Below are 16320 nucleotides of genomic sequence, written 5' to 3' on the forward strand. Positions count from 1 at the left end.
ACACAGGAACTTTAGAGCCAAGAAGAGCCTGGGCCCAGCAGCCAGACGACAATTGAGTGCAGAATCCCTCCCCTGCATCCTCACAAAAAAAGGGCCAGGAAGAGCCAACATCTGGATGAGGCCACAGCTGAGTTCTTAACTAGGGCTACTTCTGTGATCACCACAGCACCCGATAGTGCTGAAGGGTTTGGCTGTTTTACTGCTAGTAAGCTCCGTGAGCTTGACGCAGATCAAAGGGAGCTATGTGAGGGTCTAATCATCCAGCTCTTCAGCAAGGCCAGGAAACAAGAGCTAACCACTAAATATCATGTGTGTGATTTGAACAACACTCCTCCACAACAAACCTACCCACCCCAGCAAGCCCACTCACCTGAGCAGCATGGTGGTCAGTGGCAAAATCAGCCCCAAGGATCCACAACAAGGCCAGTGGTCTGGGGAGTTTAGGGGCTAATAATTTAGCATGTTGTATTTTTTGATTTGAGTTTAAGCTGTATTTTTTCTTTTTCTGTGTATCGTTTGCTCTTTTTGTTTCTAATTTTTAATTGTGATGACAGAGAACATGTCTAATAATTTAGTAATTTTATTTATGTTGTGAATGCACAATAACCAAAATGGCCTAAAAAACACAACATTTTTGGATTGATATCACTAGAACACAAATCCAAACTAAAATATGTTTGTCTGTACTCTGTCAGTATCACCAGCAAAGCAGATTTATTATTAAGCCATTAAAATTTCGTGCTGGTCCTTGCTTCCGAGCATGCGTGTTTGTACTTTTGGACTAAAGTCCGATGGTTTTTTGTGCACACACGATCGGAGTTTTGTTGCCAGAAAGCTTGTTCGTTCGTAGCCAACAAAGGTCCGATAAAAACAGAAAACATTTGTCCAATGGAGCGTACACACGGTCAGATGTTGCTCCAGAACTGCTAATTTGCATGTTTGTTGTCAAAAAGTCTGATCGTGTGTGCGGGCCTTTATATAGTTGGTGTTGACGATTTGTCATGACGTTTTGACGCGAACGTATTTGGCACGAATATTTCCCTTCCGGGTTAAATGTTTTTCAACCATGCGCAGTAGCAACCATTCGTTTTTTCACGGACGAAGAACGCATTAAACTTGCAATTTATCGTACGTTCGGCAGAAATTTTCCAAACTTGCCGTTCGTTTTTTTTCCACAAAAGCGTCACAAACGATTATCGATTTGTGCCCATTAACTTGCAGAAAAACGAATGAAGTGTCTATATGAATGATTTTTCGGCCGATTTTCTGTATAGTGTATGGCCAGCATTAGTCAGACAAAGAAGGAGAACTTCCCGTTTTGGTTCCTAGCTGCATGAGAGAGACAGAGAACAGGCAAGCCTGGTAAGTATGTTCTGCTCAGTGCAGCACATGGCGGCACACACAGAGACACACACTTCTTACAAACCGTTATATGGCTTCAACTTTCAAGTGGAAGTCCAGTCAAAAATAATATTTTCCCATCTATGCGCCTTTCAAAATCAGCAACTTTGAAAAGGTGCCTGCACTACTTTGATGCAACTTTGATCCAGAGTGTAAAATTGTATCAAAGCTGCACTCAAAGTCGCACTCTAAATTGCACAGCTTTGGATTCGCACTAGTGGAAACGTAGGCTAAGGCTGGAGTGTGACTTTGAGTGGAGCTTTGATCCAACTTTACACTCTCTGGATCAAAGTCGCATCAAAGCATTGCAGGTACCTTTTCAAAGTTGCTGATTTTCAAAGTCGCATAGATGAGAACGGGTGCTATTGAAATCAATGGGCTGTGACTTGTCATGCAACTTTGTGTCCAAAGTTGCATGACAAGTCGCACTAGTGGAAACAGAGCCTTAGTGTGGTTGCCTGTACTGTGATCATTGTAGACTGTGAGCTGAGACCCCAGGGCACTTCCAGCTACACTGGCAGCCCCCCCCCCTTGTGTCCAGCTCTCTTCTCCTGTGCTAGTCTTCATTCAAAGCCCAGCACAGCTATACTGTATATGTGCACTGCACCTCCCCTCTCTGTCCTGTGTGGATGGGGCTTTTTATTTCTTCATTTTCTCATGAATTAGGATGTACAATGAAAGAACACTGGGCGGGAACCTATGCTAAGCTCCTCCCATCCTATATACGCTCACTGGCTACACGGGAACAGTGCCCCTTTCTGGAAGTGATGTCACTAGCTTTCAATAACCACACTCACTGGCTGCTTTTAGGCTCAGAAGGAAGTAGAATTGAAGTCATGTGACAGCACTGGAGACTGCAAAATAAAGGTAGAAAAACTGGATTTTTTCATTTTGAGACATAATATTATTTGGTTCCCACCAGAACTTTAAAGGCTTATATGCAAGTTATTGCCATAAAAAAAGTGGTTGGGGACCCGGGTCTTGCCCCAGGGGACATGTATAAAATGTAAAAAACAGTTTTTAAAACGACCGTTTTTTCAGGAGCAGTGATTTTAATAATGCTTAAAGTGAAACAATAAAAATGAAATATTCCTTCAACTATTGTGCCTGGGAGGTCCCCTTAGTCTGCCTGTAAAGTAGCGCATCTGTGTGATGTGTTTTACAGTCCCGCAGCAAAATGGCATTTCTAAAGGAAAAAATGTCATTTAAAACTGCTTGTGGCTGTAACGTATTGCCAGACCCTGGCAATATAGATAAAAAAATTATTGAAGAAATATGTTTTTTAAAAAACAGCGTGAGGTCCCCCCCAGAATCCATACCAGACTCTTATCCGAGCAAGCAGCCTTTAAAAACCCCTACCCATTCACCAGAAAAAGTGTCAAAAAGTTAAAGTTAAAAAGTTAAGACAATTTTTGACAATTCCTTTATTTAAAAAGAAAAAAAAAGTGTCCCGGGATGTCCATCCATCTTCAATCACGCCGCCTGACAGACCCAAAAAATAGAAAAAAAAAACTGAAAATACTCCGCCTCCCGGCAGCTGCTGTCTTTTCGCTGTGACAGCTCTTATATAGGGAAGAGCGGGGTCACCCGCTGACGTAACCAGATGACCCTGCCCCCCTCTGATGGCACATGTCAGAAGGGGTGGGATCACTCGGTTACGTCACCGGGTGGCCCCGCCCTTGCCTGTATAACATCTGTCACAGCCAAGAGACAGCAGTCAGCGGGACGCTTCCCATCGAGGCGGAGCCGAAAAATAGAAAAAAAACTGAAAACACTCCGCCTCCACGGGAGGCCTCCTGGCGACTGCTGTCTTTTCGCTGTGACAGCTCTTATATAGGGAAGAGCGGGGTCACCTTGTTACATCACCGGGTGGCCCTGCACTTGCCTATACAACAGCTGTCACAGCAAAAAAGACAGCAGTCGGCGGGACACTTCCCATCAAGGTGAAGGTGTTTTTTTTCCCTTATTGTTTGGGTTCATTGGGGCAGCATGATTGAAGATGGATGGACATCGCGAGTCACTTTTTGACAATTGTTTTATTAATAAAAAAAACTGTGTATTGTGGTTTTTACTTCTTGACACTTTTTTTGGTGAATGGCTAGGGATAAAATGTACCCAATACCCATTTACATAGGGGGGGCGGAATCTGGGGGCCCCCTTGTTAAAGGGGGCTTCCAAATTCCGATAAGCCCCCCACCCGCAGATCACCACAACCACCGGGCAAGGGTTGTGGGGAAGAGGCCCTTGTCCCTATCAACATGGGGACAAGGTGCTTTGGGGAGACCCCAAAGCACCCTCCCCATGTTAAGGGCAAGCGGCCTGGTATGGTTCAGGAGGGGGGGTGCTTGCTTATCAGGCTGCTTGCTCGGATAAGGGTCTGGTATGGATTTTGGGGGGACCCCACGGCAATTTAAAAAAAAAATTTTGCTGTGGAGTTCCCCTTAACATCTATACCAGACCCAAAGGGGGGGGAACCCATGCCATTTTTTTCTTAATTCTCTCAAAGGGTTCCCCCTAACCACTTCAACACACTATATTATATACTGTACACTGCACTATATACTCTGAACTGCAGTATATATACTATACGGACTGCATTATATACTCTGAACTGCAGTATATATACTATACGGACTGCACTGTATACTCTGCAGAAAAATTGGGCCTTAGGTGTTGGTGGTGCCAGAACACTGTAACCCCTCACAGTTACTCTTGTTGGGCGCAAGAACAGGCCCTGCTGTTAACATTTTTTCGAAAATTGTAATTACATGCCCCAGTCAAACAGGTGCAGAAAAATTGGGCCTTGGGTGGTGGTGGTGCCAGAACACTGTAACCCCTCACAGTTATTCTTCAGTAACGGGCCCTGCTGTTAAATATTATTAAAAAAAATTGTAATTACATGCCCCTGTTCAACAAGGGCAGAAAAATTGGGCTTTGGGTGGTGGTGGTGCCCTAAACCAAAAATATTGTTGGAAGCTAGTATCATCAAGATTCAGGAGTAATAGGATAGGCAGTCTTCAAAGGATCCCAGATGCATAGCAAATTCAATCAGTTACATCAGCGGCTTGATATCTGCTGATCCAGGACTAATTCATTTTATAAATGTGAGCCTATCAACGGAGTCTGTGGACAGGAGTCTCTTTGATCCATTACAAACCCTCCAGCAGCACTGAATGTGCGTTCAGAAAGCACGCTGCATGCAGGACAGGCCAGTAGCTCGGATGCTCTGTTGGAAAGATCTCCAACTGCTCTTGCCCCTAGATATTCCTGCACCATATAATGCAGATGCTGGCGATGGTTGCTTGAACCTATCAGACCTTGGCGCTGAGGACTGAAAGATTGTTTAAAGGCATCCGTCAGCCGGCCACCTTCTCCACCGCTCTGAATGAAGAACCGAACGAAGCCTCAGAAACACGTTGTCCAGCACCAGAAAATAGTAACTTCCCAGGGTCTCGAAAGGCGTTACACAAACTTTTCTTCAAGGCTTCCTAAGATAATTCATTCTCTGCTCCATCTGCGAAGGCAAGATGAATTCTGCAACTTTACCCTTGTAACCAGGGTTGAGCCGAACACCCCCTGGTTCGGTTTGCATCAGAACATGCAAACAGGCAAAAAATTCATACGAAAACACGAACAAGGTTAAAGTCTATGATTAGTGCCCATCAGGGATACCAATCAGTGCCCATCAGGTTTTCCAAACAGTGGCCATCAGGGATGCTTGTCAGTACCCCCTCATCAGTGCCCATCAGTGCTGCATATTAGTGCCACCTCATCAGTGAAGGAGAAAACGTACTTATTTCCAACATTTTATAACAGAAACAAAGAAAAACTTTTTTTTTTTTTTTTTCTTTTTTTATTTGTAGCACAAAAAATAAAAATGCCAGTGGTGATCAAATTCCACCAAAAGAAAGCTCTATTTATGGAAAAAAATATAAAAATGTCATATAGGTATAGTGTTACATGACCACAAAATTGTCATTCAACGTGTGACAGTGCTGAAAGATGAAAATTGTCAAAAAAAGACTCTTGCAGTGAAAAGGTTAAAGGAAACATTCACCTTCGGGAAGCTGTTACATGTTCCTGTTCCTGCAGCGGCTCAGCGATCCGAGTCCTCTGTGTGACAGCAGTGCGGCGAGAAGTTCCCCGTATCAGCTGTCACTTTATGTAAAGAGCGTGGCCGTGCCATTCATTTACAGAGTTCTGTTCTTTGCCGATGTCGGCTTGTAGTTTTCAATGAACTCCCACACCGCTGCTGAGCTCTCTGGTAGATGAGGAACAAGAAGATTGTCATAAGGGACAAGGAGATTGTCATAAGGGATGACTCGGTTGAATTGATGATAGGCAACTCCTATCCTCATATTGATTAGTGGTTCCAAATTAATAATATCTACTGCAGTAGGGAACAGACACAAAAGATACGCTCAGCATCTTTCCAAATTACTGTTCTGCTTTATTATGACGCAATTGAAGGTTTTTATGCACATGATTACGTAGGTATCACTCGAAAGAATGTAAACATTTACTGAAAACATTATTAGTGCTGTGTGCACAGTGAGGGCAGAGTGCAATACATACAAAATACAATACAATTATATACAGAACTTACAAATTTCCATTACAGTCTCCCCTCTTTTGATCAATATTTTGATCACTAACCATACCTGCTATCACCTTTAACCTGGAACCTCCACACGCTTAGGTGGAGGTAGTCCTGGCCAAAGAGGCAAAAAACTCCATTGTGGAGAAAATAATAGCTGAGCAACTTTTTCATTACAAAATGACTTTTCATTGTGAAGAACAAATGATTGATAAGACATAATTACAGAGTACTGGCTGTACACTCCTGTGGCCAGAATGGCCTTCTAGCTGAATTGTGGACATGCTGACTTATCAGCATATTTAAACACAGACAATTCTACATAAAATGGAAGACATACAAAAGACAAATATGACTTCAACATGGCTAAACTATTTTTCAAATATATATATCCCTTACAATTAAAGTAACTGAATCAAAAAGTACCCTAGACTGTGATCACAAGAGGGAAACAAATCAAACACAGAGATTTCTTTAATTAAGTCATTTTTGCAGTGTCTGGTGTGGATCCAGGTGACTTTTCCTTCAAGTTTTGCAAAAACTGTACATGAAATAGATGCTGTATTGAGTCTCCAAACATTTCCTTATATATAAATGTCTCTTAACAATCCAAAAGTCACCTGGCTTTAGTTTTAGATCCTTCCAAACTTTTAGGATCTGGAATTAGGGAGAAAACACATAAATGAGTTTGTAAAAAACCTTAAAAGATCATCAGCATTCTCTGTGAGATCCGAATGGAGGACTTCAGCTGCTGAGACAAAATATAAGCAAGTGAGTAACACACTCCCAAACAAAATCTCATAGGGAGAGAGTCCAACATCCCCCTTAGAGGCTTCATAAAATAGAAGAAAACATTCAGGCAAAAGTTTTCTAGTTTCTTACTCTACTTTGTCCGCTACATTGTAGACAGTAGGGGATGTAAAAATAAAACCTCAAAACTTCTATTAAGGACTCTCCTATAAAAAATGATTTCCTCTGTTACTCTCTGTACTTTCTGGCACTCTGTACTTACAAACTACTTCTGATAACACTTTTTACTGTGGCCTTTGCAGTAGCATTTGCCACTGGACATCCAAAAAACATGTCCATACAGACAAAATGCATACTCGTAAGATCCTGACTTGGGCATCTGGATATATCTTTTTTGTAATCTCTGGGAGGGATGTTCAGCTTTTGGTAACACCTTTGGTAACCAGTAAAACAAGAAGTGGTATGTTATAAAAACAACTGTGGAGAACCCTGGCTCTATCCCACGCTCATTTACTAAGGCAGCCATAACTGCTTGTGACTCATGACACGGTCCATGTGTCAAGCTGGAGGGAAAAGAGTGGCTGACAGACATAAATGATCACCTTTTCCAAAGTCCTGTTTCATAAGAAGTTGCCCCCTGTGGACCACTTGTTCTTCTCGTTCTGGGGTCCTTAAAGTTGAATTATTAATCCCAGCTATACTGGGCCAGAACTAGGGTGGAATCTGTGAGTTGCACAGACCCATCAAGTGTCCGGGGCTGTAAATGCAGCATCCTTAGAGTCACCTGGTCTGCTTCCATGTGTGAAAGTTAATATGGCTACCTCAGCAAGAAGCTGGAAGGCTGAAAACAGCCAATCAAATTAACTTGGCATGCTTTATTGGTTTACCTGCCGAAGTAAAAACAAACTTCTGGCCCTTCAAATGGAACCAAAGGCTCTCTATATCTCGACTATCTATATAAATATACACTCTTTTTATAGCTCACAGGCTTTGCTAAAACATGGAGCTCTGCTTCTTGAGCTGGGCAAAAAGGATCCAATGACTTTGAATACAGAGTATCCTTCTGGGTGATAAACTGCATACTCAAATCTACAAAAAATTAAATATCTGGGTCTTCAGGGAGTGTGTCCCGCACTGGGCTCACAGCAGCTGATTCCTACACCATCAATTTAACACATGTGTCTTTTCCTTTCTTTTGAATAAATGTACGCATTTTTCATTGTTAGATTTGTACATAAACAAACTCATATTTTAAACCTTTCATTAAACAAACATTTAGTTAGCTGTAAATTTGCTGCACAGAATGTCGGACCATTAAAAATTAAATGTTTGACCAAAACAATATCTAACTTTGTCTAATAGCACCTTTGCATAAAAGCTACAGCTCTGATATATCGGGGTGAACCCTTCATTACTGGGTCCAGCTTGCATAAATATATTACAATGTCTTGTTTTCTATCACACTATTTGTGTAAGAACTCCAGTTTCATGTTTCAAAAGACAACTTCTTCCTGGCAATATTATAATAAATGATAACAATACCCTGCGGTCATGCAGAGATGTCCATAAATCCAAAATATTCTTCTGCTTATACCACTGTACTTTACAAGAAAAAGGGGCACATCATTTCACAATCCACACATTCTGCTTTGGATTTCAAAAATAAAAATAAATAAAAACAAAAAGACCAACAATCTGTATGATGGACCAGAAAGCATCAAAAACTATAAAACAACTGGCTGCAGGTGGCATCTATCCTAACAGGGTGTGTGGACTTGATGTGATGGGTCTGTTATATTTAAATTTTTATTTATTATTACTCTCACATCATGGACCGCACATCAAGTTATTATCAAGAACCTTGAAATTTCATTTTTGTAGAAGAACTTCTTATGTATCCCATCCATCTTGGCTTTGTTAAATATTATGGCAGCTTTATTCAAAATAACAACCTCATCTTAATCTTTTTTTCTCTCAATAAGGGCTTATTGTATAAATGTAAAATTACAAAATTGTTATCTTAATCTAAACTAATCCCATTTTTACAAATTTCCCCAATAACCTGGATTTCATTTCCAACCAAAGGTTGTCTAAACCAGTTTCATTATATCTATATTATTAATAAAATTGTTAAACTCATATTAGAAATTAATACTCATTATTACTTAATTTTACTTAATTTCCCTTTTTTAAATGCACTGTTTCCACTATCAAAGGATATTCAATTTGTGTAATACACGGTTAAATGTAACCTTCATTTTACCATGTTTGGAAAACAGATTCAAAATAATTGTGATCACATTGTTTACCATTAGATTCGTTAACCCGGCACATTTTGTTATAAATGTTTTGTCTAAGAAACAGAAATTGGCATTGTGTCCTTCCAGCTTATCACTGACCACATTCTTTCAGGAAAGCACAAAGAAGGGGGTCACATCTGCGTACATGACACACACAAGCAATAGAACTAAAGGTCCCAGCATTCGCACACACATACACCAATATCTCTCTAAAATCGCTTACATTTTTCCCATTTGTACACAACACATGCATATCATTCTCTCAATTTCTTTTAACTCTCATTAATATTTTCCTGTCTAAATTCTACTTTCTTTATTTTGTTTAAATAACTTTTATATCTAGCTTCTATGATTCTATGATCAGATGGGGAGCCACAGTGCTCATCCCATCTTCTCTCTCTGACAACATATAAAGTATTCTGTTTTACCTCTCATTTCTCTGTTTCTGACTTTTACTAGTTGTAGTGCCTGATCCCAAATTCATCCCACAACTTAACATGAAAATGTCCCTTTCTGTCTAGTGTTAATGTCACCCTTGATCCATCCTGCTCACATTGATAGCTGTTTCTCTAGCTGTTTACTCTGTGTGATTCTTAGTCCCTGTGGACCTTGGTAACCCAGTTACCCAATGTGGATCCCTGTCCACTCTAACCATTAATCTAGGGGCTCAGTATAGGCGGAACCACACCTTCGGTTCATATATAGCGCTTCTCTTGCGCTGGGCATTTTTGAGGGTCTCTTACCCTTCATTCCCTTACTTAATTCAATGCCCATAATGACTGGCCAGTCTTCTCTCTTCTCTACTTGTGCCTATACCCTCTTGCCTCTAAACTACTTTATCTAGCAGATTTACTACATATACCTGTGAACAGCACTATTCTTCCCTTTCTTATCTATAACACTCCGATGGACAATAGACAGGGACAACATAACATATAACCACCAATCAATACAGTTCGATTAAGGGGAGTAAAATAGGTACCCTTTGTCCCGAAAATGCCTTACCGATCAAGGAAGTCTGATAACTCAAATGTAAGCAAAAGGCTTACCTCAGCCGGCTGATTATCAGAAATTCCCGGATCGTCTCAAGCTCCTCGTTTCGGATACTCAGGGTCACCTGGAATCCCCTCCTAAGGCAAAGCTCGCCATGCTGACTCGGTTGAATTGATGATAGGCAACTCCTATCCTCATATTGATTAGTGGTTCCAAATTAATAATATCTACTGCAGTAGGGAAAAGACACAAAAGATACGCTCAGCATCTTTCCAAATTACTGTTCTGCTTTATTATGACGCAATTGAAGGTTTTTATGCACATGATTACGTAGGTATCACATTAATATTACAATTGTACGTTTATGGTAACAAGGGGCGTTACATAGGCAGGCTTATTCTAATCAGGACTCGAAAGAATGTAAACATTTACTGAAAACATTATTAGTGCTGTGTGCACAGTGAGGGCAGAGTGCAATACATACAAAATACAATACAATTATATACAGAACTTACAAATTTCCATTACAGGGACAAGGAGATTGGGACCCTGATTTAGTCCCTTGGACAAGTGTTTTTTTTTTCAAAAAAAGTCCACACCTGGGAACTGTTTTTTACATGATGAAGATCAGCCATGGAGTATATCTGAGGTGTATATCAGGGTGTGCTTTTTCCCCACATGAGAGCTGTGATGTCCAGCAACATTCATATAGAAGACATTTCCCGCAATCAAGGCACTAATACACCTCAAGGGTTGTGTGGGATCCCTGATGTACAGGAAGATAGGACTTTAGTGAGGAACATTTCCCTCACTCAGGACAGGAAAGTGGCTTCTCCCCCGTATGAGATCTCTGATGTCTGTCAAGATTGGGCTTCTGTGAAAAACATTTCCCGCACTCAGGGCAGAAATACGGCTTCTCTCCCGTGTGAGATCTCTGATGTGTGTAAAGATGGGACTTGTCTGAAAAACATTTCCTGCACTCAGGACAGGAATATGGCTTCTCCCCTGTGTGAGATCTCTGATGTTTGTAAAGACTGGACTTCACTGAGAAACATTTCTCGCACTCAGGACAGGAAAATGGCTTCTGCCCAGTGTGAGATCTCTGATGTGTGTAAAGATTGGACTTGTCTGAAAAAGATTTCCCGCACTCAGGACAGGAATACGGCTTCTCCCCTGTGTGAGATCTCTGATGTGTGTAAAGACTGGACTTCCGTGAAAAAGATTTCCCACACTCAAGACAGGAATACGGCTTTTCTCCTGTGTGAGATCTCTGATGTGTGTAAAGACTGAACTTCACTGAAAAACATTTCCCACACTCAGGACAGGAATACGGCTTCTCTCCTATGTGAGATCTCTGATGTCTGTAAAGACTGGACTTCCTTAAAAAACATTTCCCACACTCAGGACAGGAATACGGCTTCTCTCCTATGTGAGATCTCTGATGTCTGTAAAGACTGGACTTCCTTAAAAAACATTTCCCGCACTCAGGACAGGAATGCAGCTTTTCCCCAGAGTGAGATTGCTGATGTATGACAAGGTCTGATTTTTGTATAAAGCATTTCCTGCACTCACGACAGGAATGTGGCTTCTGCCCTGTGTGAATTCTTTTATGCCTAGTAAGTTGGTATTTAGAACTGAAACACTTCCCGCACTCAGTACAGGAAAACTTCTTATCAGTTGTAAGGACGGCACCGTCCCTCACAGTCTGAGGTTCCTCAGGATAAGAGGAATACGATGGTCCATCTACACTGTGTGGTGCCAGATGGACATTTGAGGTGGCCGGGTTTTCTCCTGGACTATACTGTGTGATGTCCTCATCTTCTACTTTACAGTCTGGAGACAAAGTGAGACAATCCTCTGAGGTTTTCCTCATCTCCCGTCCATCTACTAAAATAGAAATAAATTGATTAATTTTAGACATGAGCAGATTGGTTCCCCTAAACTAGGACTCCGCCCACATCAGGCAGCTTTGTCTCTGAGGATCTTACAATTCCACCCTCAAGGTAACTAGTAAATGGGTCCTCTGATCTCCTACCAGTTCATTTCTTTATTCATGGAGCTTAGTCAGAGAGTGAGGAAACAACGAGAACTATCTTTTATAGGAGTGACACTGATGAGGGGATTATAGGACAAGTGTCCCCACCCCCTCTATCATTCCCATCTTCCCAACACAAGAAGTACTGCACTTCCTTATTTAGTCCATGATTTAGTCATGAATAACAGCGGGGCTGAGCATCACCAGAGGTCAGAGAGTGAGGATGGGGGGAGAACAACCAAGATAAAGACTGGACTGATCCTGAAGACCACCATCATTGAGTTATTGACTCCTCCCTCATTATCACTTTCTGTTTAAGGTTCCAAAGTTTAAGGATCATATCACATTATTATCAACATGTAAAAGTCTGTGCTCCAATCAAATCATCAGATATAAAATGTCCAGTTGGTAGAAATGGGTGCAAAAGAAGTCAGGAGTATGTAATGTACAACATAGAGTATATAAATGCAGGGGTCAGGAGTATGTAATGTGCAATATATATTATACAAGGTAAGGGTCAGGACTCATAATAGTGGTATTCAGTAATCAGTGTTATATTCATTGAGACAAGCTGCAGAGGTCCCACACCGCTGCCTCCCATCTCCTGAGACTGCACTCAGTGACTTGGATCTGAGACTATACAGACATATCCCTCCACCCGGCACAGCCAGCAGACAACAGAGTAAGAACCCCTGGGAGAATTGTTCTGTCAGACATCTTGCCATACCCAGTTATGGGGCAGAAGACCCAAAGCACATACCCAAGGTGCCTAGGTCTAGTAATGCCTATGGTGAAAATGAACATTTTGTTGTCAGCTGAACCCCAGAATCTCCATAAATCCAGTCTAGATACATAAATTGCATCTGCAGCAAAGAGAAGGAAGATTATCTGAGAGAAATGGAGAAATACAGGATGAGGAACACAGCTCAGGAAAGTGACCAGGGGATTACAGGCTGATATCACCCAGTCCTTCCCTACTCTGGACCAATCAGTGAGCAGTATGGGTGGAGGAATGTATTTAGTGTTAATGACCCACCTGTGCTGATCTCTGTAGGAGTGTCCTCCTCTATAAATGTCCCCGTTATTCCATCCTCCTCCATAGACTGCTGATCATCCCTCACATACGTCTCTTCTTCTTCTGATTTAACCTCAAATTCTATATCGATTGGATCTCCACTCTATATCAAGAAAATGAGAGAGAATATCATCTGTAAGATATAAGCTTTATTATTGTGACATCACATAAAAAATCTACACATTGTCTCCATGAGTCTGTGTTTTATAACCTTTGTCCCACTAACCTTGTAACAGTGAAGGATGGTGTGATCTTCCTGTGTGGAATCCCGGGAATACAGAGGATGGGGACATCTCTCTGGTGGGTTCCTGGTATTTGGTGGCTCCATCATATCCTTGTGTCCTTCTGATAACTCCACCATCACTCCACACTCCTCATCCTCCTCTTTATACTCTTCTTTCACAATAATTTTGTCATCTCCGAGGTTTCTATTCTGAAAGATATAATAAAAATTAAAGTGGAGGTCCGCTGAAAAAAAAAATATTAAAAGCCAGCAGCTACAAATACTGCAGCTGCTGACTTTTAATATATGGACACTTACCTGTCCAGGGAGCCCGCAATGTCGGCAGCCGAAGCCGATCCGTCCTTTGGCTGCTGCCGCCATCCTCGGTAAGGAAATAAGAAAGTGAAGCCGTGCGGTTTCACTTCCTGGTTCCCTACTGCGCATGCGCGAGTCGCGCTGCGCATCCTCTCTGGTCCCTGCTATGCTCTGTGTCTCACAGAATACAGCGGTGGAGGAGAGTGTAGGCGCCGGAAGAGGCGTAGATCACCACAAGCGCCGCGGTGATCTATGCCAGAAAGTGGGAGCAAATACCTGTATTAGACAAGTATCTGCTCCCTCCTCCCCCCTGAAAGGTGCCAAATGTGACACCGGAGGGGGGGGGGGAGGAATCCAAAAAGTGGAAGTTCTATTTTTGGGTCGAACTCCACTTTAATTGTAACAAACATGCTGTGTATAAATCAGAACTACCAATAATTCTTCCTCATCTACCTGATGATGGTGAGGGATGGTGTGATCTTTTTGTGTGGAATCCCGGGAATACAGAGGACGGGGACATCTCTCTGGTGGGTTTCTGTTGCTGGATGACTCCACCATGGTGTCCTGGTACAGATCTTTGTGTTCTTTTAGAAACTCGGACTCCTCCATCACCCCATCCTCATCATCAGAATCTCTCAGGTTTCCACTCTGAATATATAATAAAAAATTATATCAAAAGGTAACAATGCAGATAATGTACAGATCCTAATGATACTATCAGTGATTGTTCCTCATCTACCTGATGATGGTGAGGGATGGTGTGATCTTCCTGTGTGGAATCCCGGGAATACAGAGGACGGGGACATCTCTCTGGTGGGTTCCCATTACTGGATCCATCTGTAGGAAACACACACACTGACTGAATACATTGTTTCTATGTGTTTATCAGATGATGGGGGATCTAGGTGGACCCTTTGTACTGCTCTCTCCTTTACAATAAAGTCTCCTCTTACCCGGTGATGTGAGGGGCGGCTGATTGTCCATCATGACGTCCTTGTAGAGATCCTTGTGTCCTTCTAAATACTCCCACTCCTCCATGGAGAAATAGACAGTGACATCCTGACACCTTATAGGAACCTGACACACACAATGATACAGTCACCATCCAGACACATCCCTTGTCTGTTACTGGATAATGTCCCAGAATTCCCAGCACCGCTCACCTCTCCTGTCAGCAGCTCCATCATCTTCTTGGTGACTTCTAGAATCTTCTGCATGTTGTGTCTCTCAGGTTTTAGGGAGTCACATGGAGGCACTGTGATGGTCATATGATCACCTGACTTCACAAGAGGAAATCTCTGTATTGAGGAACAAATAGGAATATCATGTTAGAATCCCAGAATCCTCCTCGTCTCTGCGATTTAATTAATAGAGATAAGAGTGATGTCATGTGACCTCCCAGAATCCTCCTCACCTCTCCGGTCAGCAGGTAGATGATCTCCAGGGTGAGGTTTAGTATCTTCTCAGTCATGTGACTCTGGTCCTCCTCCATCTTCATTGGTACCATCATCTACGAAGGGTTCCCTGTAGACAAATAACATTGATATCAGATAATTATCTGGATTAGTATTGGTTGTACAATAATAGGATGAGGATATCAGGAGGCAATATGAAGGTCAATATGTATTTAAGCACTATGGTCCCCAGTGAGAACATTTAATCTGGACAGTTTAGTGTTTGCTGTGATTCTTGCAGTCCAGGACTCTTGTAAAATTTGGCCTCCTGGATCACATATTCCATACTGTTGGGTGTGAGAGGAGGAGATCCAGGAATCAGGATAAAGGTCAGGACAAGCAACAGACGAGCGCATCCAAGAGATGAAGCCGGGGTCACTACACAGAAAATCAATCCAAGGAAACAACAGGCAGGACGAGGAATAGCAAGAAGGAGCTCAGAGACAAATGAGAATATTGCTCAGCCAATGGGAGATTATCTCAGCATGACTTACATAATGAAGGAGATGAGGGGGAGGGGAGGAAGTCACTTATGGTGACCATAGAGACATGGAAATTCAGCTGGTTCAGCAGGGATCGGTCACATTTCCATCCATGTGTGGTCACTGCCGGGGAAAAGTCACTCGATCAGCGGCTGCAGCCAATAGCTTCATCACAGATCTGTGTATTCTGAGAGCGGAGGAGCGCCCCCCATTGTCAGAATACAATAGTGCAGCGGGGAGGATTCCCCCATCCCCCTCCAATGTGTGGATGGGGGAATCACTTCAGTTTTTTCCTCTCATCCCGCTGGCTGAACAATAAAACTGAACCATGTATGGCCAGCTATGGAAGCAAAATATATTAATCATCAACTGATCCCCCTGAAGGGGTTAATCTACATATTACCTCCTCTGCCGCCAGATCCTGCAGTTTCTTCTTGATACGTCTTACCAAATGCAACTTCTTGTCTGTATCTGACATCACTTCCTGTCTGTATTCCATAGAGACTTCCTGTCTGTGTAGAGGTGAGATCACCACCTTGTGGAGCTCAGAGGAACTGCAGCCCAGAGAAACATCTCATAGTGTGAACACGGCCTTGTGCTGTGTGTATGTACTGTATATCCTTCCCCTTTCTTTCCTCCCTGAGTGTATATGAAGAGGCGGAGCCCTGAGTGTGTATGAAGAGGCGGAGCCCTGA

General features: G+C 42.3%; 1 protein-coding gene and 1 pseudogene across 1 annotated transcript in view; both read right to left on the reverse strand.

Moving 5' to 3' along the window:
* LOC141121795 (uncharacterized) overlaps nucleotides 1-16320 on the reverse strand; it is a 329972-nt gene that overhangs the window by 143045 nt on the left and 170607 nt on the right. The window lies entirely within an intron of this gene.
* Nucleotides 10396-16139, reverse strand: LOC141121796 (uncharacterized; annotated as a pseudogene).

The sequence above is a fragment of the Aquarana catesbeiana genome, unplaced genomic scaffold, assembly GCF_042186555.1.
Source record: "Aquarana catesbeiana isolate 2022-GZ unplaced genomic scaffold, ASM4218655v1 unanchor232, whole genome shotgun sequence".
In the NCBI taxonomy this organism is placed as follows: Eukaryota; Metazoa; Chordata; class Amphibia; order Anura; family Ranidae; genus Aquarana; species Aquarana catesbeiana.